Source organism: Canis lupus, chromosome 1 (genome assembly GCF_011100685.1).
Source record: "Canis lupus familiaris isolate Mischka breed German Shepherd chromosome 1, alternate assembly UU_Cfam_GSD_1.0, whole genome shotgun sequence".
Classification (NCBI taxonomy): Eukaryota; Metazoa; Chordata; class Mammalia; order Carnivora; family Canidae; genus Canis; species Canis lupus.
The window spans coordinates 28,748,079-28,775,207 of record NC_049222.1 but is presented as its reverse complement, the minus strand read 5'-3'; the positions used below and the strand labels follow the sequence as shown (position 1 = coordinate 28,775,207).

The window sequence follows — 27,129 nt, the reverse complement described above, 5'->3', positions numbered from 1 at the left end:
CTGCTTATGTCTCTGCCTCTGTGTCTTGAATGAATGAATGAATGAATAAAAAAATTTTTTTTAAAAAGAAGCAAGAAAACCCCAAATTTTTTAAAAAGAAGCAAGAAAACCCCAAAATTGTTTACAACCTAATTCTACATCTTAAGGAAATAGAAAAAGAAGAAGAAATTGAGTCCAAAGTTGGCAGAGGAAAGCAAATAACAAAGATTAGAGAAGAAATAAATAAAATAGAAAAAACAATATAAAAAAGTAACAAAACTAAGAGTTGGTTCTTGGAAAGGATAAACAAACTTGCCAAACACTTAGCTGGGCTAACTAAGAAAAAAAGAGAGAGGACCCAAATCAACAAAACTATAAATGAAAAAGGAGACATTACAATAAATATTACAGAAATTTAAAGGATCATAAGAGGCTACCATGAACAACTATATGTCAACAAGTTAAACGACCTAGAAGAAATGAAAAAATTCTTAGAAACATACAATTTATCAAGACTGAACCAGGAGAAATAGAAAATCTGAAAAGACCAATTACTAGTAAGGAGATTGAATCTGTAATCAAAAATATTCCAACTAAGAAAAGCCCAGGAGCAGATGGTTTCATGATGAATTTTACCAAGCATTTAAAGAATTAACACCAAGCTTTCTCAAACTCTTTAAAAAATTAAAGATGAGGGAGTACTTCCAAACTCATTTTATAAAGCCAACGTTATCCTGATATCAAAACTAGAAGAGGATACTACTAGAAAAGAAAACTATAGGCCAATATCTCTACTGAATCTAAATGTAAAAATTCTCAGTAAAATATTAGCAAGCAGAATTCAGTAGCACATTAAAGGATCATTTACCATGATTAAGTGGGATTCATCCCTGGGGTACAAAAATGATGCACCATACACAAATCAGTCAATGTGATACATTGTATTAATAGAATGAAAGAAAATAATCATAAGATCATTACAAAAAATAAGAAAAAACATTTGACCAAATTCAACATTCATTCATGATAAGAACCTTGCAAATTAGGCATAGAAGGAATATATCTTTTTTAAATTTTTATTTATTTATGATAGTCACACAGAGAGAGAGAGAGGCAGAGACACGGGCAGAGGGAGAAGCAGGCTCCATGCACCGGAAGCCCGACGTGGGATTCGATCCTGGATCCCCAGGATCACGCCCTGGGCCAAAGGCAGGCGCCAAACCGCTGCGCCACCCAGGGATCCCAGAAGGAATATATCTTAACATAATAAAGGCCTTATATGACAAGCCCATAGCTAACATCATATACTCAATGATGAAAGGTTGAGACCTTGCCAGGAATACAAGGTGCCCATTCTCACCATTCCTATTCAACAAAACACTGGAACTCCTAGTTACAGCATCAGGCAAGAAAAAGAAATAAACAATATCAGAATTGAAACATAAAGTTCAAAGAAAGTAAAATTGTCTTTATTAAAAATGACATAATTTTATATATAGAAAATCCTAAAGACTCAAAATAACCATTAGATATAATCAATGAATTTAGTAAAGTTGCAAGATACAAAATTAATATGCAATAATCAGTATCATTTTTATACATTAACAATAAGTTTTCTGAAAAAGAAATGAAATAAAGAAATTTGTCTCATTTGCAGTAGCATCAAAAGCAGCAAATTATGTAGGAGTAAATTTAACCTAGGGGGTGAAAAATCTCTACTCTGAAAACTGTAAGACATTGATGAATGAAATTGAAGAAGACACAAATAAATAGAAGGGTATCCTGATGTTCATAGATTGAGAGAATTAATTTGTTAGAATGTCAATAATACTGAAAGCCACCTATAGGTTTAATGTATTCCCTATCAAGATTCCAATGACATTTTTTTACAGATGTAGGAAAAAACACTTATAAAACCAGTTATGAGCCACAGAAGACTCTAAAAAGCCAAAGAAATCCTGAGAAAAAAGAACAAAGCAGGAGGTATCACACTTCCTCATTTCAAGTTATACTATGAAGCTATAGTCGTCAAAACAGTATGGTATGGCATAAAAATAGAAGAACAGACTGATAAAACTGAATGAAGATCTTAGAAATAAACTCAAGCATATTAGTCAACTAATACTTGACATAGCCAAGAATACTCAATGGAGAAAAGACAGTCTCTTCAGTAAGTGGTGCTGGGATAATTATATATTCACATGTTAAAGAATGAAAATGGACTCTCCTCTTACAAAATTACCTCAAAATGGATTATAGACTTGAACATAAAATCTGAAACCATGGAACTCCTAGAGGAAAGCATAGGATTAAAGCTCTTTGACATGGCCTTGAGAATAATTTTTTGGATATTACAACTAAAGAACAAACAACAAAATGAAAGATAAACAAGTGAGACTACATCAAACTGTAAACCTTCTGTACAGTAAAAGAAACTGTCAAGAAATGAAAAGACAAACCATGGAATGGAAAAAAGTATTTGCAAATCACATATCTTATATGAGGTTAATATGCAGAATATATAAAGAACTCATATAACTCACCAGCAAAAAACCCAAATAAGCCAAGAGCCATGAAAAGATGCCCCACATCATTCCTCATCAGGGAAATGCAACTTAAAGCCACAATGAGATATCACCTGACACCTGTTGGAATCGCCATCATCAAAAAGACCAGAGATAACAAATGCTGATACGGATGTGGAGAAAATGGAACTCTTGTGCACTGTTGGTGGGAATGTAAAACGGTACAGCCACTATGGAAAACAGTATGGAGTTTCCTCAAAAAAATTAAAAATAGAACTATTATATGATCTAGCAATTCCACTCCTGGGAATATATCCAAAGGAAATGAAAACACTGACTCAAAAAGATATCTACATTTCCATGGTCATAGCAGTATTTTTAACAATAGCCATGACATGGAAACACCCTAAGTATCCAATGATGAATGAAGGGATAAAGAAGCCATGGTATATATACACAATAGAATATTATTCAGCAATGAAAAACAAGGAAATCCCACCATTCCTGACAGCGTGAATTGATCTTGAAGGCATTCTGCTAAGTGAAATAAGTCAGAATTCAGAAGACAAAAACTGGATGATAGCACCTATATGTGGAATCTAAAAACAAAAGAAAAAACAAACTCATGGTAAAAGAGATCAGACATGTGGTCACCAGAGGTGGAGGATAAGAAGAGGGAGAATTGGAAGAAAGTGGTCAAAGGTACAAATTTTCAATAACAAGATAAATAAGTAATAGGAATGTAATGTACAACATGAAGCTAACATTGCTGTGCACACACACACACACACACACAAAATGTATAGCTAACATTGCTGCATGATGTATAGGGAAATTGTTAACAGAATAAATCCTAAGAGGTCTCAATACAGGAGAATTTCTTCTTTTTTTCATATTGTATCTATAGGAGATGATAGATGATAGATAAACTTATTGTGATAATTATTTCACCACATATGTAAATCAAACCATCACTTATACAGTGATATATGTAAGTTACTTGTCAATAAAACTGGAAAAACACATTTTGGATAAACTAGACTTCATCAAATTAAAATGTCTGCCACCTTTAACATTTGTATTTTATAAAATATGTTCATTAAAATATATATTAAATACTTTATAAATATATTATGAAGATATTATATGTAGTATATTAAATATACTTATATTTTATTATACTTCTTCCAAGCCACACACAAAAAGAAACATATATGTGACAAAGTAATTATATACAAAATATATTAAAAAATTATAACTCAATCAACTGACTATAGGTTGGTAATAAACAGATAACCCAGCAAAAAAAGCAAAAAGACTTGGGAAGACACTTCACGAAGGAAGATATACATATGGGCAATAAGCACACACTTCTTAGGGAGATGCAATATCACTTCAGTGAGATATAACCACATATCCATTAGAATGGCTAAACTTTAAAAAGAAAAGCTTAAAAAAAATTTTGACAAGGATGTAAGCCAACTGAAACTCATACTGTGCAGGTGGAAATGCAAAGTTGAAAAACACTTTGAACAAGAGTTTGGCAACTTCTTATAAAGGTAAACATATACCTACTCTACGACCCAGCACTTACACTCCTCTAGCTAAATTATTTACTGAAGAAAAGTTTAAAAATGTCTTCACAAAAACACTTGAGCAAATATTTATAGAAGCTGTTATCACAGTAGACAACAACGGAAAACAACTGAAATGTCTACCAGCAAGAGTAAATAAACACATTGTGGTTTATCCATACAATGCAACACTACTCAGTCACAAAGGAACTTCATGACAGACATGCACTGCCACTTGGACGCCCTTCAAAACACATCAAGCTGGGTGAAAGAAGCCATCCACAAAAAAAAAGTACCTTCTATATAATCCCATATATATTATATATGAAGCTCTATAACAGGCAAAAGTCTTCTATGGTGGAAAAAAATCCTAACAGTGGTTGTTTGCGGTGGGAGAGAAGTGATTGATCAGGGCACAGGGGGATTTCTGGGGCTTGGCAATGGTCTCTACCTACATGTGGTGTGGGTGCTGTAAGGAGTGTGCATCTGTCAAAACTCATCAACTGTAACATGTAAAATCATTCCAATGTGTACAAATGATACAAAAGAGAGAGATCTACTAGAAATGCAAATTAAAATCACAATGAGTTATGTCAAGAGTAGCTAAAATTAAAAAGACCAATGATACCAAGTATTGGCACAGATGTGGAGTACCTAGAATTCGCCTATACTGCTAATGGGAACACAAAGTTTTATAACGACTTTGGAAAACAGTTTGGCAGTTTCTTATGAAGGTAAACATACACCCATCCTCTGAGCACCCCTACATATGTATTCAAAAGAAATGAAAACATACATCCACACCAAGACCTGTACACTGTTTATAGCAGCTTTATTTGTAACAGGCAGACAAAACCCCAAATGTCCATAAACTGAGGAATGGATAATTAAATTTTGGTATATCCATACCTTGGAATAATAATAAGCAAAAAAAAAAAAGGTGGGGGGAGGCAAATGCTGATGTATGCAGCAAGACGGCTAAATCTTAAAAGCATTATATAAACTAAAAGAAGTCAGTTTAAGTCTACCTACTGCAGGATCAGAGAAGCAGATCTATAGGTCTAGGAAGATCACTGGGGCCAGGGGCTCAGAGCAGTGAGTGGAAATGACAACACAAAGGAGGACAGGTTTTTTTTTTTTTTGAAGTGATGGAAATGTTCTATATTCTGATTATGTTATATGCACAGTTTATTTTTCAAAATTATGAGTTCAAAAAGGGTGAATTTTAGAATATGTAAATTATACCCTAATAAAAAATAAGTTAATAAATAATTCAATAAAATAAATATGAGGGTAAATAATTCAACCATTCAACATCAGCTTTTCCTTTTGAAGTGGCAGCTATATCCCAACACTACTTAGGAGGTGCAACCCTCAAAAGCTAAGGTACCAGGATAAAGAAGTGACAGGCTTAAAGCCAGAGGCAATGAGCATCAAATAAATCCTCTGGCCTCAGCTCTGGTCAGCAAGATCACTGGCTGACACTACAATCCACCCAATTCTACATTTCTGGAAAACTCTGTCGATCACTGTGTCCATGATGGGTAGGTACTTATGCAGAGAAAGAAAGTGACATGGTCATTGTCATCTAGGAATTTAATCTTAACACACATTATAAAAATAGGGTCATGGATACACTTATGTATCTGTTTTCAGGCCTTCAGTGGTGTCAAGAAGTTCTGTTCTATGTAAATAATGCATATTCTTTCAGGAAACTTTTTTAGGAGCAAAGAATATTGTACATGATAAGAAAAAGTAGGACTTCACTAGAGCAAATATAATTGCTTACAATTTTAAGGACCAGTTGTCTGGCAACTCTTGTTGGTACATGTTGAATGAAAAGAAAGACTTTTTTTTTTTTTAAATTTCCTAAGAACACTTCTTGAATCAAGACAGAGTAGAAAGGAGATGTGTTGGTTATGTCAAAATGGAGACTGGCAGATATAGGCAGGGAGGAATGTTTTATGTAGGAAAGAGTAGCCTCAGTAGAAGCTGGGTGGTGATTTCAGTTAAGTTACATTATCAAACAGTCCTGAGCCTCCCGCATGCTGGGCAGCGGTGTGAGACCTGGACTGGGAGACCCTTAGCCTGAATCCAGACACTCACCAGCTGTGTTACTTTGGTTAAGTTACCAATGATCTGAGACTTTAATTGCCTTTATCTGGACTATTAGGAAGAGAAACATCAAGTTAACTCATGGGGTTGTTTGTAGATTTAAAGGATAATTATGTGAGACCCTTATGGTATAGTCCATGGCACATAGAAAGTATTCAATAAATATCAGTGTTATTAATGCAAAGGGTAGGATTTAGAGTCAGAAGATATGAGTTTAAGTGTATGGTTTGCCTCAGACATTCCTGCTTCTAGCACTGATGGTCCTGTGTGCTGTGAAACCCCAGTTCTGGGCAAACAGGATCACCGATCCCCCAAGTTCTGGTTCTTCTGGGGCTACTGTGATCTTGGACAAGTTTCTTAAATTTTTTATCTGTAAAATTGTAATGATAACAACAGATTTCTATGATGATAAACTGAAACAATGCTTGAGGAGAAATCTTTGTAGTCTAAAAGCTAGATATTAATTATTATCAATATCACTTTGTCACTATTGTAGAGAGCCACAATTATTTTTTCCTTCCAGCTTTGGCTCATTTTATTTTTCTTTTTCAAATGCCCTTCTACTTTCTTTTCTCTTCTTTGTCCATAATCTCTCCTGCTCAGTCTCGGTTATATTCTTCTGACTCTCCAACTTACGTGCTCATAGAATATTTAGAACACCAGGCAGGACATTCTTTATAGGGACATCACAACCTGCCATAACAACTCCTTACTTACATGATCACAGTTTTAGATACATGGAAACTTGTGTGAGCATGTGTTGTGGAAAATGAGGACTATGTTGAGAACATATAAGCACTTTTACATTATTCACTCTTGAAAGTCTCTTCTGGCTAGGAAATTCTGTGGCTCTAGGACCCTTTGACTTCTCTTTGAAAATATTCCCATATGTGTTTTTGGCCCACAAATCCAAAGTGCCATCCAATATAAATATATGCAAACTACAAATGTAAGCTACCTATATAACATTTTAAAAGTTCTAGTAGTCAAATATTGCTAGCAGTCAAAATGTTACCATTTCAACATATAATGAATATAAAATTATTCATGAAATATTTTACTTTTAAAATACCAGCTCTGGATATGCATGACCTATGGTGGACAAGGCCATACAATAAGCCATTAGAGAAAATTCAACACCCATTCAAAATCAGGGCACATGTCGGGTTTGCTAATATTTTTCCTTGAACAGCTGTGGGTATAAAGATTTAATGGACCACCTAGAATTTTCCTGCCACAGTTAATTACTCATAGGGACAGCTAAGACTTAATTACAGTTCTCCAGTCTTCCTGCAAATAAAGACTATGTTTAATGAGATGTTCACTTTAATTACTGAATCCTTTTTTCATAGTTAAATGTTTTAACATTTTCCTTTTATTCTAACATTTCAAATATTTTATCTCTCCTGAAAGATTTATGTATGCAGAATAGAGTTTTGTGCTATCAACTATACAATTACTACCACTAGTAGTATCATATTATATATAATATTATACAATATATAATATATAATTACATATATAAAATCACACAATTATATGATATAGTTATTATATAATAACCTATTAGTGAATAATCTATTTTTTTCATTCTTAGTCTGGCTTCTGACACTAGAATGTAGGTACTTATGCAGAGTAATGCTCTTATTTGTTCTAAGAGTATGAGGTCACTTAGAAATTTTCTTCATTTAATGAAATAATATCCTTGACTATGTGGAAGTCATGTCACCAAAGAAAGTTTAAAAATCTGCTTAATAAGTATTCTGGTATATCCTTACATGGTACCTAGGATTCTCAAGTAGTGACTGCAATCTTGGTTTGTAGAGGAGTGGGATCCATGGATGTCAAGATTGCCCCAAAGTCCTCTCAGCACAAAGTGTCAGTAGATGAGAAATGGGAGCAATGGGTGTTGTGGGAGGTCCTTTGTGGGGTTCATGCTTCATACTTTCCCTAGTGAACTCATCTGTAGTCAGTTTGACTGTATATTGGAACACCTATATGCCAGTATTAGATATCATTCCTAAATTTCACACTTGTATTTCTAACGGCCTAATTGAATATCTTCACCTGTTCCCACAGACACTGCAAATACAATACACCACTTATGGATTTGGGTTGCAAGCAACAGGAGCATGCTTTGGTTTATATAAACAGTTGAGGATGCTTCCAATAAGAATAACTGGTAGAGCGATGGAGTGCTAAATTTGGACTATTAAGCCTAGAACCATTCCTAAGATAACACCTGCCCATTCGCTGAGAATCCCAACACTCCAGGTGCTGACCTTCAAATACCACACCTTGCACTCTTGTCTTCACCAGCCCTGGGCTCTGCACCCGACCCTTTTACAGGCCCTTGTTGCCCAGACATCTTATCTTCCACAGCAATTCCAGACAGCTTTCTTAAAAATCTATATAGATAAGATAAAAATATATACAAAATAATATATATTGTTGTGAAATACACACGGAGAAAAATGTGTAAATATTTATGCTCAATTCAAAAAATGGGAATAGAGCACCCATGTACCTACTGCCAGCATGGGAAAGACAACATTATAGCATCATACATTTGAGATCATTTTGTTTCTTTCCCCACTCACATTTCCCCATCTACCCAGGGGAAATGCCCATTCTGAAATTTATTACACTCTTCCTTTTCTGCCTTACTAGACCCATCTGTATGGGTATCCCCAAAGAAATATGTTATTACAGGCTATTTGGTTTTGAATTTTATGCAATTAGAACTGAATGTTTTGGATACTTGCTCTTCCTTCTTTCAAACTTATATTCTCACGCTTCCTTCATGTTCCCATATGTAGCTGTATTTTATTCATTATTACTGTGGCATGGTACTCTACTGCCACAATATATTTATATCCATTCTGCTGTTGATAGATAGATATTTGGTTGTTCAAGGTTTTTGTGTTTTGTTTTTTTACTATTAGTAATAATAGTCTTATGAACACTTCATACATACATATGTGTAAAAGTTTCTTCAGATAAATATCTAGGAGTAAAATAGATAATGTCAGGATTTTCTAAGGACATTGGACAAATTTACATCTCTAAGAAGAGTTTGACAGGCCTTCTGTCTCTCCACAATACTTGATATTATCTGATTTTTTATTTTATTTTTAGATTTTATTTATTTATTCAAGAGAGACACAGAGAGAGAGAGAGTCAGAGACCCAGGCAGAGGGAGAAGCAGGTTCCATGCAGCAAACCTGATGCGGGATTCGATCCCGGGTCTCCAGGATCACACCCTGGGCTGAAGGCGGTGCTAAACTGCTGAGCCACCAGGGCTGCCCAGTATTATCTGATTTTTAAATTTTTTGCCAATTTGGTAAGTGTAAAATAGTATTTCCTAGGAACTTAATTTTGCATTTTCTGGATTTCCAGCAAGATTGAGCATCTTTCCAAATGTTTATGAGCTATTTTGTTTCCTTTCCAATCTTTTGTCCATTTTTCCCTTATGGGAAAATTAATTTTTTTCCATGTTGAATTTTTTTTACCCAAGAATGAGATACATATGTCTTTATTAAGGTAATAGTTAAAATATTCCAAACTGTTTATTCAATAAGTTTTACAATTTTTGTATAAAATGTCTTGCACATCTTTTGTAGGATTAGCTGTTAGGTGCTTTATATCCTTCTATCAAATTGTAAATGCTAAATTAAAATTACATTGTTCAACTTCTTTTTCCCAGATGTATAGAAATGCAATTGATTTTATATATTCTATTTTTAGCCAGCAAATTGTTAATACTCTCTTACTAATTGTAGTAATCCAGGAGTTTCAGGTGTAAGTGTGGCACAATAGCTTGTACTAGATAGAACCCTCCTTCTGATAACAACTATAAAAGTTAGATAAAATGTAAACAAACAATTACTGAAGGCACTGCACAGCAACCAAAGCTAGCAGAAACTGGAAGGAGAATGATCCTTGAAAGAAAGGCGGGCTCAAAATTTCTTTGGGGTGCCAGAAAAGAGGGCATACATGGAAAAGCATACATTTATTGGCTTAAGGAATCAGAGGTCAGAGTTTAGGGCTACAAGAAGAGTTGGAAAGAGAAAGGATTTCCAAAGAGAGGAACACCACATGAGAGGAACCCTAAAATCTCTACACAAATTGCTCTTAAATTGCTGACTGACTCTAAAGTTACGCATGTGCAAAATGGGTGTCCAAGAAGCCCACAGAAAGCAGCAGAAAGCCACAGGCAGGAGGCCAACATAAAACTGAGCAGAGATTTTTAGCACAGATTTCCTGGTGCAGGGAGATGAAGTTTGCATTCACCATGTACATGACTTCATCAGTTAATTTCCTCTTACCTTACCAAGCTACTCAAGAGCTTTTCATGGGCTGGGAAGAATAGGTGGGGTGGGGAATGAAAATCCATTAACTGATTCAGTTGGGCTACCTAGGAAATATGAAAGCCAAAAATGCATGCGACTCAAGTAAATCTCATTAACTACATTTCCAAACTGACATCCCAGGAAAAGCCCAGAGGAATTTTTTTTTAAAGATTTTATTTATTTATTCATGACACACACACACACACACACACACAGAGGCAGGGACACAGGAAGAGGGAGAAGCAGGCTCCCTGCGGGGACCCGGATACGGGACTCGATCTTGGGACTCCAGGATCATGCCCTGGGTGGAAGGCAGACGCTCAACCGCTGAGCCACCCAGGGATCCCAAGCCCAGAGGATATTTTAAAAGTCTAATCAAAACCCAAGTCAAAATAATAAATGTATGTTTTCATATTATTGAAAATATGTGTGTGATTCATTATGGGAGAACACCGTGTGCAGTATGTTCATACAATTTATTCTATCTGCCTGCAGAGATTATACATAATCAAGGACTTTAATTTAACTCTCTCTTATTTTAAGTTGAAGAATAAAATCCTACAAAAATAGCAAAATAGGGAAGACGTTTGGAATCTCCTTCTCTTAAAAGGTTTTACATTTCATGTCTGTGCTCAGCAGATGGGACTGGATATGCAGCAGCTGTAAGTTTTGGTGGAAGCGGGCAGGACAGATGTTCAAAGGACTGAGGCCTGGATACACCAAGTAATGGCTAGGGTATCAAACATCAGGACATAAGAAGAGCTTAGGCATTCTCCAACTTTGTGAAACTATAGCCAGTAGATCTGTAGGTAGTCCATGGGTAGAGCTCTGGTTATTTTGTGGAAGATTTTGAAGGAATTGTTTAATAAACTAAAAAATGCCATGAAAAAATTTCTGGCTTTCTGCCTTACCATTCTATACAAAGAAGTTTTCTAAAATGCTATTTGTTACAAGCATTTTACTTGCCACCTCAGGCCTTATCCACAAACCCTTACTAAAATGTCCTCTGAGTCTGCACTACAGGCCCGTTCTGCCAAAAAACCCTAACACCTGTCATTCTGGGCACACTTTCTGTTTGCTTCCAAGCAGTCAGAAAAGGGTTGCACTTTTGGAGCACCGGTATCCAATTGAGAAATCAAGGTTGAAGAATTCTAGACGTATGGAATTCTTCTTTATAATTTGAACAAAGGAGAGGAAAATTGCAGGGCCACAGAAGTACAGAGAAGGAGCCTTGCCTTCTGTCCTTGTTCTGTCACTCCCTTGAACAATCCAGCAAAACGATGCCTGCTAATACCACTCCAAACAGTGACCGGCATGCATTCCAGCTGCTCACAACACAATCAGTCCTTTCTGTCCACAAAAAGGCCTGGGATTCATGCTGGCTTTTGCATAGAGCATTTAACATCATGTTGGCCCACTCCCTACGCCCTTGCACCCACACATGGTAAGACTGGCTGTACTCTCTGCCTGTTATCAAGGCGTTCGGGCTCAAGGCTTCCAGGCTTTGGCCATGTTGAATCTCAACTTTGGTGATATTTACATTTTTTATAAACAACAATCCAAAAACAAATAAGAGAGGATTATGAATTATCTGAAAGAGGAGGAAGCAATGTAATGATTATAGTGACAGGTAACAGTGTTGAATGTTTTAAGTGTTTAGCCACAACTAAACTAAGAGAGTATGGAATCTAGTTGGTCTTTCTTTCTTTTTTTCACTGCCTTCTGCTCAACTTACTTACAACTATGTAAAAGCAAAGTATTCATTGCCCAAGGCCTATAAATACACACAGATAAACATGTGTGCATGTATCACATAATATACTGAGAATTAGATCAGTTTAGCAAATAGGATTACTTTATCTCCCCAAAAAATCCAGATATATTTACTAAATGGAACATCTTATAAAAAAAACTCTCAAATATGTTAGTGGCACTTAGGTCAATTTTTCATTTAATTCTTATACTTTCACTTTTGTATTTGCTACATTAACAAAATAATGTGACCAGGATTGGCTATATAATTTGCAGATCCTAGTACAAAATGAAAATACAATGCAACTGCACAGAGTCCTACATGCAGGATCCAGACCTGAATATGACTTTCAGGAACCTAAAAGTTCTATAACCCAATTTACAAAGGAAAAAGAAATTTTGCATCTACAGAAGGTAAATTAACTCTTTGAGGTTCATGCACAACACTAAGTCATATCTTGTGTTACTCATGCAAGAGTGATAGGAACAGCCAATCTCAGTATACATAGATCTATTTAGAGATCCCCATATATCCCAGGAAGGATGGAGAAGTTAAAAAATGTATCAAAGTAGTGCCAATACTGTGATTAAAATTGTCCCCACACATGTCCCCATACATGACACAGTTACTTTACATCATCGTATTTCATGTAGTATTATAATACAGCTAATATCATATTATCAGAAGACTATGACATGATTGGGAAAACAGTTTTTTGAAACTTTTGGGGCTGAAAATTAGTTAGAAATGTTGTAAAGTGTCTGTCTTAAAATGTCTATGTAAATGTGGTGAAGGTATAGATTGAAGTGATCTGTTACCTGTAAGTGTTTCTGGATTTTCAAGACGCTAAAGTTTGCAAAAGCAAGTGCATAAATGATGTGGGCTGTGTGTTACGGAGACAAGTTCACCGGGGGATCTCTACTCTCAATCTGTATAATCAGGCCAAGCCACCAACAAGTGGACAGCTGTCACCAGGCTAACGGATGGGTGCCCCTGTTGTCTTGGGAGCATTTGTTTCCACTTCCAGGTGGAGATATTTACTTATTCTGACTCACCACAAGATCAGGTCCTTTCTCCACTTTGCAATAATTTGGTCTTTGGCAAAGCAAATATTCTGGCCTTAAAAGCCTTGAAAAAGTCCAGTTTAAACATACGATTTCTTGCCCATTCCCTGTGGTATTTAAATATAAATAAGACATTTGGTATGATGTGAACAAACTTTGAAAGGAGGACAATTTAAACCGCAACTGCCTCTTATTTAATTGGTAATCTTTTTGAGGAAAAGTGTTCTATTCAAAAAAGAAGGGAATAATAAAATAACCTTAAGTTTATATTACATTTTGATTTTGAAAGACTTAAAATACTTCCTTAATATTTCTCAGATGTTTCTTTTTTAATATTTATAGAATGGTCCTTCTAGGACATATCATATACAGGATACCAATTTTCCTTTCTGCACATACTCATGAAAAACTGCAATTTCATTCAAAAATTTCTATTAGTTCCTCTAAAAATGCCAGAATTTACATATAAAAAACATGAAATTCACTTGTAATTGCTTTAATAAGAAATTTAATGTTTTGATGCTGTTTTAGGTCAAATATATACTATTAATTAAAATTATGTTCCAGTTTGGCCATGGACTGTTTTGGGTTTACACTTGAACGTAGTCCTCCCAATATTATCTGGGCCATGCAGACTATAGTGGAATACAGAAAAAGAAAGTTCCAAAATCTAGAAATTCCCTTTGGTATTATCACCTATAAAGTAACTCTAAAATCTTCCCAAATACTGGGACCACCTATACATGTCCTCTGTTCTAGCTAAGACAATACTCATGCTCATGGAGGCAGCACAGGGTAGTGAAGCAAGTGCCAGTGGTAGAAACACACAGAATCTGGTTAAAATTCAAGCCTTTAGCAGATGTGTAATCTTTGGCAAGTGACAACCTCCCTGAAACTCAGTTTCTTCATCAATAAAACATCACTACACAGCTTTGTTCATACAGTTTTCCCATAGATTTTATAGATGTGAGTTGTCTAGTATAGGGTCTGGTACAATATAGGTGCAAAAAAAATCTGAATTCCCTCCCCATCTATTTATTCTGGTTTTTGGTCATTATTCCACATTATCTAGTAACTAACCATACTAGGAACCTAGAATAATTAGGTACCAGTAAATGCTTTTTGAATGGGAAAATAAACAAATTATTGTCTGGGTAGCATAGTGGTTAGATTTTGAAGCCAGACAGAATGATTTGGGATCTTAATGCCACTTGCTTAGCTGTGTGACTTTGGGCAAATTACCTAACTTCTCTGATCCTCAGTTTCCTAATTCATAAATTCAGCAAAATAACAATACCAACCCTACACATTTGCCATAAGGATTGAACCAGGCTGTGCTTAACACATATTAAGAGTTACATGACTGTTAATTACTCTTTTTCTTATAGTCATATTTATATTAGATAGACTATGATTACCAGATCTATTGACTCTATTGTGTAAAGCTGAGCTGAAGACAAAATGCAAGGTTTAAGCCATGAACCCAAGATATGCAACATTAATAGCAGGATTGGAGATCAAATCTAGAATCAAAATAAGAATACCGAAGTATGTTTTTCTGTTGTCCATCTGATGATCATTTATCAACCCATGGCAAGAGGAATATTGATTGCCTAGAGTGTTCCGGAATCTCAAACTTCCCATGTTTCACATAACCATGTCCTGTTTTAGTTGACGTGTAAAAAGGGGATCTTGCTTTATTTTCCACATTTGCCTATTGCTGACTCAGGGCACAAAGATGAACAAATTGTGTAATTTGAGTTGAGAGAAATCATTTTTGCAGTTGTTCTTTAAAAAAAAAAAAGAAAAAAAAACCTCTCACATAATGAGCCAAAACTTGCCTAGAGATCTGTGTGCTCTGCTTCCATTGACGTCACTTAGAAGTTGTGTGGGCAGAAACTGGCTGACTTCCTCCAGCATGTCTTTTGAAAACTGAACATATTGAAAAAAATGCACCCTTTTAATCTCAAACTACAGTAGGGGGTAGAAGCAACATAAGCAATTTTCCTGTTTACAGCTAAACAAACACCTATAGAACTCTGAAAGCCACATTCACAGAATAAACCTTCTCTAATGTCCAGTAAAGAGAACAGCATCCCCTCCATCTGAAAAAGGAATTGGAGAATATGTTTAAATCTCATCTCTAAAGCCAAAGTGTCTTTAGAGATGATCTTGCTCAATTCCTCCATTTTCAAGAGATGGAAACTGAAAGTCAGAGAGATTCAGAAATGTTTCCAAGGTCAGACAGGGTCCAAGACAGGATTAGAATTCAGACATTCTGCTTTCTAGTTCCTATACACTTCAGGACAATTAGAAGTATAATAATCAATATTGCTCCACACTAATCTCTTGTTACATAAACCCCAAGCACTGAAATAGCTGTTTTTGAAAAGAAGGGTTTTTGTGTACTATAGAAGCTACCAATTGCTGAGATAAACTAAGCATGGTGTGTTGGAATTGGATAAGCATAAAGACAATTGGAGATTCAAAAAAAGCTGCTGGGTACAGCTGCTCCCTGCTGTGCCGCTGCCTGCTGTGCTGCTGGGTATCAATATGGAGCTTGTTCCTTTCACCTGGGCCTTCTCACATCCATGTACCCTACTGCAGATAGTTCTGAGAGGCCACCCCTTGGGAATAGGAAGAAGAGAGTAGCCCCAACTCCACTTCAGCTCCCATTCCTTTCAGGCTTATTCTTTCAATACTCATTTATTCATTTATTTAAAAAATATTTATTGCATATTCACCATGAGCTAGGCTGCAAATTTCCAGCTATTGAAAACATTTTTAAATCCAAACTTTAAGGATCACTTAATAAACATGGGATAATTACTATTTCTCCCACCTAATAAAAGATCCCACATAAACATTTCAGCTGATTTCTGAAGTTGACCTGACTCAATCCATCTCACATACATAGGAGAATATATAGATTTATTTTGCTTCTGGGTATGGCTTATTGCCTATTATTTAACTAGACTTGTAAATTTAAATCCACAGAAGCTTTGTATGAATGTAGAGTTTTCTCATTTCTGCTTTGCTTTATTCTGTTTCTTGCTAAAGAGCACCATTCTTTATTGGCAGTGAGTGATCTCGTCTATGCTGTATAACTTGAATACACTAGCAATTGTTGCCACTTTAGTTCCTTTGATAAACGTCTGTGATGGTTGTCAGATTCCTAGCAGTCCTAAAAGTGGTTCCAAGATCTTATTTTCTCCACTGTAGCCATTGGTGCCGCACAGACTATGGCATCCAAAAGTCTTTGGGGAAAAAGAGTTGGTAAGACTTTTAGAAGAACCAAGGGCATTCAGATTCATGGTGGCAAAGAACCCGATATTGAGAATAAAAGTTTTGCATCAATCTAACATACATATTCTAGTTGAATGCTGCCTAGATACCTAAATCTTATAATTTCATATATTTTCTAAAATTTTCACTTTATAAGCAAAAAAATTAAGTTTGTGTTTTTTTTTTTTCTGAAAGAGTTCTGTTAGGGGGATCTAATGTGTGCTTATTCATTTATCAAAAAGCTAAGTGTGTGACAAATTTCTTCTGGCGTTTCTATGCTATTTATTGGCAATCAACGAAATCTATAATCTGTAACCAGTGTGAGTTGTCTATCCAATACATATTGCTTTTTTAAAACTTTCTTACAGCTATAAGTAACCATTTGACATGCTTTGTTCAATAAAACTTAAGAAGGAGCCTGGAAGGTTTTGATATTCCTGATATAAACCGCAGGCATGCTTTGTTGTCTCCCTCTCTTCCATATGCCTTAAACCTGGATGCGATGCCTGGAACAGCAGCAGAAATCTTGCAAACATGACAGATGAGAAACCTGAGGAAAAGACTGAGGCTTGCAGAGATGGTGACCTTGACCTAACCCAGCTGTTGAATCAAAGCTGGCTGCCATGTCGGGCCTCTGTGAGAAGAATAACCGTATATGTAAGCCAGGTTTTCTATTATTTGTAGCCAAATGAATACTGATAATCTATGGTACTAAATGCTTTGTGATTTCTGATTGTCAGGAAGCATTGCTAAATTAAGTGCCCAAATTGAAATAAGTCGTTCATTTCAAGTGTCAATTTTCTCTTCCCTTTATGTTGTCTCAGTTCAACATTTATTCCTAATTGCCTGGCTTTATATTGCTTGATTTCGTTAGAATCTTAAATCCTTTAGCAAGTTGGCAAAATTCACATACAAAGTATATGTGTACTTTTCTCTGTTGCCATCTGTCCTCACTGCCTTTCTCTTCTGCGTAGTTCACCTTCGTGGGTGTATTCAACACTGACATGAACAGGGTCATTCATTCTGTTGTCTTCAGCCGGCAAGCAGCTTTGAAAGAGAACACTAATAAAAATAGAAGACATTGCCCCTAACCTTCAAAACATGAAATCAAGTTGAGAAGATTAAAACACACACTTCTGTTCTATATCTCTGTCTTATGTGTGTGTCTGTGTCTCTCCCTCTCTCTCCCTCTCTCTCCCTCTCTCTCTCTCTCTCTCTCTCTCTCACACACACACACACACACACCCTAATGGTAAAGCACTTCTAAAGCTTCAAAACAGTTTCATTCAACAAACACTCTCAGAGTTCCTGCTTGTGCCGAGCACTGCCCTGGGTTTTCTCGATGTGAAGGTAAAAAAGACATGTTTGTTATCTCACGAGGTTTACTGCGTAGGTGAAACATATCTAAAAATGATCACTGTGACAGCACACTACTGCAAGTGCTCCAACAAGGACGGGTGTAGGCTGCTGTGTACATGAGGGAGGCACCTGGGAGTCCTTCTTGAGGGAACCCACATCTAAAAAGATTAGGGATGCTAAGCTAGATTGGAGAGAAGTATTTCAAGCAGATGAAAGATCATGAATACACACTGAAGAGGAGGGGAGGAGGTGGATTAGAAGCATTTAACTATTGCTGTAGCATTAAGTGGAATGAAAGGAGGGCCAGAGAAGGAGCGAGAATGGAGCCGGCAGCTGGATGGTGGAGGAAAGCAAGCTGAGGAACTGTTGAATGGTATGAGCTCTAGAGCAACGAGCATTGATTTTGGAGCCAGACTTATTTTGGTTTGATTCTCAGGTATATCACCATTTTTTTCACTCCTGAGCAAATTCTTTTATTTTTTATTTAAAAAAAAGATTTTATTTATTTATTCATGAGAGACAGAGAGAGAGAGAGGCAGAGACATAGGAAGAGGGCAAAGCAGGCTCCCAATGCAGGGGGATCCCAATGCAGGGGGATCCCAATGCAGGACTCCAGGATCATGCCCTAAGCCAAAGGCAGACGCTCAACTGCTGAGGCACCCAGGCATCCCTGAGCAAATTCTTTTAAGTTTTCATGTCTACTTTCACTCATCTGCAAAATGAGGATAGCTATATATGATTTACAGCAGCGCCAATCATAGTAGGTACGTTGCAAGGATTATGGCAAATATATGTAAAGTCTCTAACACATTACCAAGCATATAGTAGGTATCCATACAAGGTAGCAATGACCATAGCTGAAGGTTTTAAAGCAGAAAATTGACTTGGTCAATTTTGAACAGGTGTACAATAAGAAGTTAGGGCCACAGATGTGAGTACTAAAGTCACAAGGCCAAAAAAGGGCTTAGAAATTGGTTGGGCCAATTTTACAGAGCAATGGCATAGAGTAGTTATCTTGAGCCCCAACGACAGTTTTTCTGTCTGTGGCCCAAGTGCCGGGGTCAATCTATTCAGGTATGAACTGTTGCATCTGAAGCAAGTCTCAAAGGGTAGCTCCACCCCTAGCTCTAATTGCCCCCCTCTTCTCCTGTTCTTCATCCAATTGGGAATTCATCAGTGCAAGGAGAATGAAATGACCTTTCCCCACTTTCTCATATATCCATCACTTGGCACATTCTAGGCCTGGCCCCTACAAAAATCGTCTCCTCTTTGTTCAACAGTTAAACTTCTTGTATGTGGCACCAACTTTTGTAGCTAGTCACAAAGAAATATATCAGATACAGAGGAAGACATGTGGAAAAGGGTGAAACATTCTCAAGATGTCTGTTTCTCAGGAAATAAGAAGATTGGTACAACTGAAGAAAAGGAACATTAGGGACAGATTCAGTAGACCCTGGGATGAGACCTGGAAGCTGATGGAGCCAGAACTAGCTGACAAAGACATACAAAAAGCAAGGCTGAGTCTTTTCTGCCAAAATCTCCCTTGTGTTCTTTTTATTTTCTACCTTTTTCCCATGGCACCCCCAAGAACACTAATACTAATGGCTTAGCAAGCCCTGTCAGTATGCAACAGAAGCCTTTATTTACAAGTAGAAAGCTTTGCCTGGTTCTAATGTTTCAATTGTTTCAATGAGGCCTTATTTCCATTCCTAGGCTATAGTGAGTGTGCTTTTTAGCCAATATTCCCAAAGTGTTCTTGCTCATCAGAGCCCTGCAGGAGACTACAACCACATTTCACTCTGATCTTTGTTAAAACTCCTACAGGCAGATCAGCATTGAATTTAAGGTATGTTGGATAAAGGACTTCTTTCTGAGTCAAGAATGGACATAACTAGTGTAACTGAATTACCCATGGGCCCAGCAACACTGGCAGTTATCAGAGAGAGCTATTAGGATATCAGATCTCTTTCTAGTCCTTAAGCAGATTATTTTGCTCCCTGATGCAGGTTATCAAGACTCCTTACATTTGGCAGCAACTTCATCTGGTGTGTTAGAAGTAAACTTGAGTTTGTTCCCCAGGGCATCATTAAACAGCATCAATTTTTGGACGTAAAGTCCTTAGCTTTTACTGCTCATTATCATTAATAGATTTCTAGTCATGGTTTCTTTCTGGATGATATAAAGTTCTTTATTGCATATGTGCCTCCTGGATACTGAGGGCCAACCTTCATATTATGGTCAATTCAGAGACTAAACCTCAAAAAAGTTTTATCTAATTGCTTTTTTTTGTTCTCTCACATGATTGCCTTTATTGAATAAACAGAATTTGTCTACCTGATTTGACTACATATATATATAAATGAATGAATATATATGAAATTTCATATATATGAAATTATATATATGATATAATTATATATTAATTATATATATGAAATATACATTCATATATATGCAGTCAAATATATATATGAATTTTCATATATATTCATTCAAAAAACATATTTATATATATGCATATATATTTATAAGAATTCATTCATAGATTTTTATTGTAGTCCCATCTCAAATAGAAAGGCATGAAATCAAATTATCCAATATTTAAAATTAAGCTACAATTCTTTTTCTGAGAAAATTTTCTTTTAAAAAAAACCTCTAAAATTACGATTTTTAGTTTTGCAAGCTAGATCAAAATTTTATTCACAGAGTAGGAATTATGATTGAATCCGCCTGGGTAAATATGTTCTCATATTTAGCAGGACCCATCTTCTATTGACATGTTTCAAATGTTTCATTTTCAATTTAAATGACATGTTCAAGATGTATCGTATGTTTTAGTATAGCTGAGTGGGAAGTTGAATGGCTGCCACACAACTCCTCTGGACAGGTTAATTGTGCAGAGCTCGTTGGAATTTTGTAATTTGGTAAGCACATTTAGGGTGGGAATATGGAAGGTTTTTGTCCTTGGGGTGTTCTCTCTTCTTATGTCTCCATTTGCTTCAGGTTTTTTTCTTGGAGTAGACTGTCTTGTTTCCTCATATCATCTTTTAAGGAAAATGGGAATACGTTATAATTTTTGTTATTGTGGCTTTACCGAGACTTTAAAGTGTTTGATTTTTCAACCATTTGGAATTCTCCGTATTTAAACTCATTTGAAGCCAAGAGCTAAATATTTTTCACCTGAATGTGTGTGTGTGTGTGTGTGTGTGTATTTTATTCACTCTAAAGTTCATACTATTTTAAATAGCAGCATAAATTAATGGAATAGATTAAAAGAAAAATACTTGAAAGAGAATAAACTGGTAACTACCTTAAAATGTTTAACAATAAACCTCCCCAAACTCTATTTGGTGTAGAGATGATGCATGTAGGTGTAGTTAATATTTTGACCTAAAACATTTAAAAATACCAAGATGGTTTGAGAATAGTACTTTATGTGATTCGTTTTATTATAGGTATTTTTATAGTTTTCATATTTGGCATCATTTTCTTAAAAACAGATTTATTTATTATTTGAGAGGGAGATGGAGAGAAAAAGAGAGAGAGCATGATGGGGAGGGGCAGTGAGAGAGAATCTTCAAGCAGACTCCTTGTGAGTGGGGACCCTGACACAGGGCTTGATCTCACTACCCATGAGCTCACGACCTGCATGAAAACCAAGAGTCATTGACAAATCAAGCTTAAATAAAATCAAATGCAAAAGAAAAAAAAAAAGAAGACAAGAAGAAAAAAAAACAAGAGTCAGACACTCAACGACTGAGCCACCCAGGGGCCCCCATAGTTGTCATCATCTTAATGGCTCCTTCAATTAATTTTTGGAAGTAGGTGAGATATAAATTATGCATGAATATAAAAATGGATCAGGTTTTTAACTAGAATAAATGACTTTGGTGACAGCTTAAAAGTTCCGCTTTAAATCAGCTTATAACATTTATTTTTAAAAGACTTCTTTTACTTTAGTGACAATGGTATAATTATTCTTGGGATTATGAAGATATCGTCATATTTAATTTCTAGATAACAGATGATCAATTCAAAGAGTCTATGATTGTGTGCTTGCTATCTGCTTGTCATGGCAGGAGACACTGGATGAATAAAAATATCTCATCCCCACAGGTGTTTACAATTTGGTAAAGTGCCTAAAAGAAGACAGCAAGGTAAGTGTGTGAGTGAGCTACGAAATCAATACATATGGGTTCAAAGAGAGGCAAGATGACAGACAGAAGGGGGACAGAAAAAACTTTATAGAATATACATTAAATAGTGAAGATAAAAACAAAGCACATATTCCACTTACACATTTACAGCTATTGCAAATAAACTTTACCTACATAAAGACTCCTAACTGGGAAACGAACTAGGGGTAGTGGAAGGGGAGGAGGGCGGGGGGTGGGGGTGAACGGGTGACAGGCACTGAGGGGGGCACTTGACGGGATGAACTCTGGGTGTTATTCTATATGTTGGCAAATTGAACACCAATAAAAATAAATTTATTATTAAAAAAAAGAAAGTATCTTCATATGTAAACTCTGTTATTCATGGATCATTAAATTGAGATGTACATAATGAAAAAATAAATAAATAAACTTTACCTAGAGCATAAGTATCCTTAATAAAGATACTGAGAAATATTCAGCTTGTTATAATTCTTATGAAGGTGACTAGCTGGACTAGCTGAACATTTCTTTTACCAAGAGAGAGAAAGTGAGCGAGTGGGGGGGGGGTGCAGAGGGAGAGGGAGAGAAATAATCTGAAGCAAGCTCCACACCCAGCATGGATCCCTATAGGGGCTCAATCTCATGACTCTGAGATAGAAACCTGAGCCAATATCAAGAGTCTGGCTCCTTACAGACTGAGTTACCCAGGTGCCCTTAATTGAACATTTCAAATCATATCTTCTATATATAAAGTTGGATGATGGTCTTGAATAACAACCCATATCTGATACCAATCAATACTATTATTCCTAGTTATTTTGATATATCAGTGAATTGAATAACATGGAAGAAGTAGGCTATTACCACATATCTCCTTATCTAATATTATGTCTGTATTGATTGTAGTAATTAATCAATGACTAGAACTGCTTTTATTTCTTTTCATGTACTTCACTAGAACATGCAAGTATCTCCTCAAAATAGAATTAGGATTATAAGACCTTAGAAATCAATGGTTCAAATAGCTTTTTGATACATCAGTTATGAAAATAAAGTCTTATGCAGTCCTATGAGGTGAGATCCATTAATAATGCCATTTGGGAAGGTACTTGAAGTAATAGAATCAGCTGTATTTGCTTGTTTTGTTACTTTAGGCAGTTTTTTGATTCCCAATTTTCTGAAAGCAAGTACAATTGAGCTGTTCTCACCAAACCTGGTAAAAATCAAAGATGTATTTTACAGAAGCCCAAAAAGAACATGAATGAATATAAAGTAATGAGACTGATTTCTACAATTACCACTCAAAATCCCCTTAAAATAACTTCTGTTTAAACTTCAAAACTTAATGTGTTCATTCAACAACATTTGAGAATCCACAAGGACAATAATAACAGAAAAGAGAAAAATCAATTTAAATCCATATGTATAAAATGAAATTCCTAGTATTCAGTTTTTAAATTGAAATATGATTGATACACAATGTAATTTTAGGGATACAGCACAGTGACTATGTAGTGATCACATAGTATACATTGCAAAATGATCACTGCAATGATTCTAGTTACCATCTGTCACCATACAAAGATACAATTTTTTCTTGTGATAACTTTTGAGACTTTCTTAGCAGCTTTTAAATATGTAATATGATATTCCTGACTGTAGTCAGTATGATGTATATTACACCCTCATTGTTTATTTATTTTGTAACTAGTAGTTTGTACCTCTTGACACCCTTAACCCGTTTCATACACCCTCCACTCTACCTCCGGTCTGGCAACCACCAGTCTATTCTCTGTATCTGTGAGTTTTTTTCTGTTTTGTTTGCTCCTGTGTTTTGTTTTTAAGATTTTACATAGAACTGAAATCATACAAGTATTTGTTTTTCTCTGTCTGACTTATTTCACTTACATAATACCCTCAAGGTCTATCTCTATTGTTGCAAATGGCAAAATTTCATTCTTTTTTATGGCTGAGTAGTATTCTATCATATATATTTAAACATATATATACAGAGTAGAAAATGCTTTCTTTTCTTAATAAGGTTATTATAAAAATCACGGGTGTGTGTGTGTGTGTGTGTGTGTGTGTGTCAAAATTCATATGCCTGACTTTCGCTCCAGACTCAAATGAATGAAAATGACTGGCAGTGGAACCCTGGCATGAAATGCTTTCTCCAGATGATTCTGGCATGGACCTCTGGTTAAGAACTAAGTCTAGAAGTCATTTGAATCTCTTGCCTCAGTTTTGCTATGACTTCACAGTATGCATTTGTAACTTTAATGATGCTCTAAAGGTTGCCTTGCTTTTCTAAATATTACTAATGAGACATGCGGATGGAATTCTGAACCTATGGTAAGAAAAGATCAAATTAACTGGCCAATGTAACTTCTAGCATATACATTCTTCCTTTGGTCCTAATGATCTATGACTTTATGTGCACTCATCTCCGCAAGGATTTTTATTTTAATGAGTGTCACTTTCTCAGATTCTTTTCACATCTACCATTTTCTATTATTCTTGGGGTCTCATCTTGAAACTATTAAGTATTGCTTCTGCCTTGAAATCTAATTTTCCTAATAGTACAACATTATAGTTTAGATCTTGTCAGAGAAAGTGGGAATGTCTCTGCTCTTTGGCTTAGGCTAGGAGAAAATATATTGCACCTATAAATGCAGCATCATCTGTAGAATGTGACACAGTAAAGTCAAAGTGCATGATACTCCATGAAGATGTGCAACCAAAGCCCATTTGTAGCAGAAACCCTCTAAATCCTGCAAGCAGGTGAAACAAAGGCTTTGTTGGCATGTAGCTTTCAGTTTCAAGAAAGGAATCTATGCCTTTCTATTTTACTACTGGTTTAGAAAATAATAAATGAATAAACTCTTCAACTTTCAGTAGTTTTTTTTTGGAGAATGGGTTGCTCATGAGTAGAGAACTATGCATAGAGCAGGGACACCCAAAATATCACAGCACTCAGATGATCAGGGACATTTTCACATTAGCAATTTTCACATTTTCCTCCATGGACTTCAAAAAGTGTCTATCTGCTTTGTGAACTTAATGCAATTTGTCTCACAACACCGAAAAGAGGTGAGGCTATAGTTGCTGCCTCTTTTGATCCCTCTCCACACTGTCTTCTACTCATTTTTGTAGACCTATAGTGATCTCAAGGATGATGATGCTGACTTCTTGGAGAGTTCTCATGCCCACTTAAAAATGCCCAACATACCGATGGCCATTCTGGGTTACTTAGTGGAGTTAAGCTGCATCTTTGAAGCTGTGCACATTTCTTCCTTCTGTTTCATCTCTAGTAGGACAAATTCTACTTTGCTGAACACAAATTATTTATATTCAAGAGAGAAACAAATCAATAGCAGTGTTCTCATTTGCCACTTCGGCCTGTTTGAATGCACAGAAGATCCACAGCTCCAAATACCACAGGGAATGCCTAGAACCTGTCCAGTGAATTTACTATATTAATAAATCAGAGACTCGAGAACAGTTGTGACTTGTCTACCATATTTCAAAATTATGTTTCTTTAGAAATCTCTGATAATAGAACTTCTTCTTTGAAAATGTCATCATTTTATCAGAGCAACTTTGTTAATTATTGTGAGTCACGTATACTACAAAGTAAAAAAGAATATAACTGGTTTTCATATCCCTGCCTTATTCACACTCTGAGGCTGATGTGAAAAAGAAATAAGATCTTCAAGCTGGTGCAAGCTGGACAGAGTGGGCTCAGAGCCAGGGTCTTCCCAGGTCAAACTGGCCACGGTTCAGCAAGAGCCTGAATTGGTTTAGACCTATACTCTAATATAGGCCTGGGGTTTCTATTGTAGATCATATTATCCAAACCTCAGGACTCCAGAATGAACCAGTTTCCTGAAGGAAATTTTAAGACATTCATAAGAGCCTACAAATTGGCATGACCCATGGAGATCAAACTGCTGAGTGAAGAGATTCCATTTATATTCTCAGGCAAACTCTAGAAAAGAAATTCTCCTCCATACTGAAGTTCTATTAGAAAACAAGTAGAGGGCAGCCCCGGTGGTGCAGCGGTTTAGTGCCGCCTGCAGCCCAGGGTGTGATCCTGGAGACCTAGGATTGAGTCCCACATCAGGCTCCTTGCATGGAGCCTGCTTCTCCCTCGGCCTGTGTCTCTGCCTCTCTCTCTCTCTGTGTTTCTCATGAATAAATAAATAAATAAATCTTTAAAAAAATAAAAATAAAAAAACAAGTGGAATAGATTGCTACCATAGTAAAGGAAGATTTTAAATGAATAGTAAAATTTAGAGAGAAGGGAAGAAGGCTTATAGAGACTGCTTCATTGTGGGTTAGTCAAGGAGTACCATTTCAGTTTTTTTTAAAGCTTTATTGAGGTATAATTTATTACCATAAAATTCACTCGCTGTAAGTCTAAAGTTCTATGACTCTGTTTACTCACTTGTACAACCATCTCCAATCCACTTTTAGAACATTTCCATCGTGCTCTAGATTTCCTGTTGCTCAGTTTCTTGTGAGTCCCCATTCTGCCTTCCAGCCTCAGCAGGTACTCATCTGTTCTGTCTCCATAAACTGGTCTTTTAAGAGACATTTCATATAAGTGGCATCATGTAATAGATGGTCTCCTGTCTGGTTTATTTCCCTTAGCATCATGTTTTAAAGGTTTATCCAATTGATGAAGAGCATTCAATTGAGTGGATTGTCCACATTTTGTTTATCCATCCACCAACTAATTAATATTTTAATTTTTTCCAGTTACTGACTATTGTGAATAAAGCTTGTATGAACATTCACACAAGTCTTAGTGTCAACATATGTTTTAATTTTTCTTGCATCAATACCAAGGAGTGGAATTGCTGGGCCATATGGTAAGCAAACATGATTCAAAAAAAATACTGTTAAGCTGGTTTTCTAAAGTGAGTGTACCATTTTACATTCCCATCAGAAAAATACTAGACTT

The 27,129-nt window shown here is 36.0% G+C and overlaps 1 protein-coding gene across 1 annotated transcript in view; it reads right to left on the bottom strand.

Annotated features, from left to right (window-relative positions):
* The window catches only part of PDE7B (phosphodiesterase 7B), a 307,910-nt gene that overhangs the window by 245,683 nt on the left and 35,098 nt on the right, over nucleotides 1-27,129 (bottom strand). The window lies entirely within an intron of this gene.